The sequence below is a fragment of the Bidens hawaiensis genome, unplaced genomic scaffold (genome assembly GCF_021521415.1).
Source record: "Bidens hawaiensis isolate Kalapana, Puna unplaced genomic scaffold, B.hawaiensis_p1.1 tig00043535_1, whole genome shotgun sequence".
Taxonomy (NCBI): domain Eukaryota; kingdom Viridiplantae; phylum Streptophyta; class Magnoliopsida; order Asterales; family Asteraceae; genus Bidens; species Bidens hawaiensis.
The window spans coordinates 118,517-121,645 of record NW_027497725.1 but is presented as its reverse complement, the minus strand read 5'-3'; the positions used below and the strand labels follow the sequence as shown (position 1 = coordinate 121,645).

Below are 3,129 nucleotides of genomic sequence, written 5' to 3'. Positions count from 1 at the left end.
TTAAGCACCTAGAACACTTAGCATAAACACTTGTATACACGATCAGCTATTGTTCCACCATTTGTAATCTTTTCAAGTTCAATATAATTGGTAGTGATATTTTTCACTACCCGAGGTTTTTATGCCGGCGGGATACTAGTTACCAAGGGCTTTTCCTCGTATAAATCATCGTGTTCATTGCCTTTAATTGTTACTTTGATTACACAAATTCATACTAGCACCAATCCTCACATACAAATTTGGTTCATTGATCCTTAGCCCGATTTTTAACCAAAACACTTGGATTGCAAAACGATATTTCAAGCTAATAATTAAAAATACCGGAATCAGTTATAGGAAAATACAAGAAGATATCATGAAAAAATACCAATGCAAAGTGAGTCACGGCCAATGTGGTAGAGCAAGAGAGAAAGTATTGGATGATTTTGAGGGTGGGTTAAAAGAACATTATGCAAGACTTTCAGATTATCAAGCTGAGATATTGGAAATAAACCCGGGGAGTACTGTGAAGATGGCCGTGGAAATGATGCCAAATGGAGGTATTTATTTTAGTGGTTACTATATTTGTTTTAAAGCTGTTAAAGTTGGGTATTTATTTCAGATTATCAATGGTTGTAGGAAAGTTATTTGTTTAGATGGATGTTTTCTGAAAAATCATGGTCAATTACTCTCGGCTGTTGGAAGAGACGCCAATAATCATATTTTTCCTTTAGCATGGGCTGTTGTGTCTGTCGAGAACAAGGAAAACTGGAAATGGTTTCTTAATCTATTGCGGGATGACATTGAAATGGAAGGTGGACTTGGACTAACTTTAATTTCCGATCAACATAAGGTATTTTGTACTTATTATACACCTATCTATTTGTTGTTATTTATAAGTTATATGTTATGTTTTTGTTATTGATAGGGAATTATAGAGGCTGTAAAGGGTGTATTTCCATGTTCCGAGCACAGGCAACGTACAAGACACATTTATGCTAACTTTATAAAGAAATTTCGTGGCATTCAATCTAAAAATTTGTTTTTGGCTGCTGCAAAGTCTACTAGTAAGCAATGGTTTGAAATGCATATGGAATAATTGAAAAATAGTAGCAAAGGTGCGTATGATCATCTTATAGAAAGAAATCCGATTACTTGGTCAAGAGCTTTTTTTGAAGTTGGTAGGGCATGTGATGCATTTGAGAATGGAATGAGTGAAAGCTTCAATTCGCGCATACGAACCGCACGAAGGAAGCCCATTATCAGTATGTTAGAAGATATTAGAAGATTTGTGATGCGTAGAATGTTCTTAATGGCAAAAAAATCGGAAAGATTTGAACATGAAGTATGCCCTATAATCAGAAAAAAAACTAGAAGATATTAAAAAGAAACAAAGGTAATGGTTATATTTTTATCTTTTGGTATCTTGTTATGAATTTTAATAGACTTTTGGGTTGATAATGTAGGCACTATGAAGTTATTCCAAGCGGTAACGACATTTTTGAAGTAAGGAGTAAAAAAAATGCATATGTAGTGAAGATTCGTGAACAAACTTGCACATGTAGATCATGGAAATTGTCAGGCATCCCTTGTGTACATACGGTAGCAGCTTTAAGGTTTATCAACATAAACCCAGAAACTTATGTTAGCAACTGGTTTACAAAAGACATGTTTAAGGAAGCATATAGACATCATATCAAACCGTTGAAGGGAAGTATGCATTGGCCTAAAACAGATGATATTAAACCCTTACCTCCAAAAGAAAGATGAATGCCCGGTAGAGCGACGGTGAAAAGGAAAAGAGACCCTTTAGAGAAAGAAAAGAAGAACAAAAAAAACAAGAAGAACAAAAAGGTCGGAACTACAAGAAAAATGACTAGTCAAAACTGCAAAGAAACTGGACACAACATCAGGTCGTGCACGAAAGAGAAAAAAGATCCACAACCAAAGATGGCAAGAGCAAAAGGTAGAAATAAAAAAGCGGAGTCAAGAAGTGTGACACGTGAGAGGCTAGAGTAGGTGAGTATACCCGATTTGGCGCATTTTTGGTGTATTTCGTCTATGTTTATGGGGTATTTTAGTGTATTTTGACCCATTTGGGCGTATCGGAATCGTTTGGATTTATTTTGACATCTTAAGGTTTTTGGTGTATGTTGATCGTTTGTGCATTCTTTATGTTTTTATATACTTTGGTTTATTTTGACATGGTAAAGTTGAAATTTGATCATTATTTAGTCATATTCTTATATAACAATATAATTAAAAGGATTGTAAGGTTTCAATTTTTTGTTAAAAACCTGGTATTTTTTATAAAAGGCTTTAATATTTATAAAGAAAGTGGTGGGTTTTTGCAATTTTCAAAAAAAAATAATCAGAATTTAAAATTATATTTCGCAAATTTTTTTTGCAATTTTTCAAGATTTTAAAAGGCTGTAATATTTAAATTTTTGTAATTTATTGCAATTTTTCAAACTTTTTTTTTGCAATTTTTCGGAATTTTAAAATTATATTTCGTAATTTTTTTTGCAATTTTTCTGAATTTTAAAAGGCTGTAATATTTAAATTTTCGTAATTTATTGCAATTTTCCAAACTTTTTAGCAATTTTTCGGAGTTTTAAAATTATATTTCGCAATTTTTAATAATGTTCGCAACCTTTAAAAGATATTATTCAAAGTCAAAATTAAAAAAAAAAAACTAAATTACCTGCTATCTAGGTAAAATATCTAGGATCGGAACAAAAATGAAAGTTCAATGACCTAATTGGTACAAAAAATTTTATCAGTGACCTGATTGGAACAACTTTAAAACTTGGTTACTATTTTATGGAGTAACCCCTTTTAAAAAATACAAACATGAGACGGTTGCCTTAGGTTGACTATTGATGATGATTTGTAACTCGTAGAGAAACAAAAACAGGCTATTATACTTGCTAATGATATGATGCGTGATTTATATAACATTAATAAATAAGTATGGAACTAAAAATTAACGCACATTGGTTGAGTTTAGGGTTGTGTAAAAGATAATATGGAAACTTCAACAAACTTCAACAATTTCTCCTAAATTATTTCATGTATTCAAGTGTAGTTATTTTTGTTATTAACTTTCCTATTTTCTTGTTTTGTAAATCTGTATATAATATGATGTAA

The 3,129-nt window shown here is 31.6% G+C and overlaps 1 long non-coding RNA gene across 1 annotated transcript; it reads left to right on the top strand.

The window, feature by feature from the left end:
- Positions 1-391: 391 nt before the first annotated feature.
- On the top strand, positions 392-1,749 carry LOC143594354 (uncharacterized). Its single transcript, XR_013146325.1, has 3 exons — positions 392-832; positions 908-1,375; positions 1,446-1,749. It is a non-coding gene; the product is annotated as an uncharacterized LOC143594354 (long non-coding RNA).
- The last annotated feature ends 1,380 nt before the right edge of the window (positions 1,750-3,129 follow it).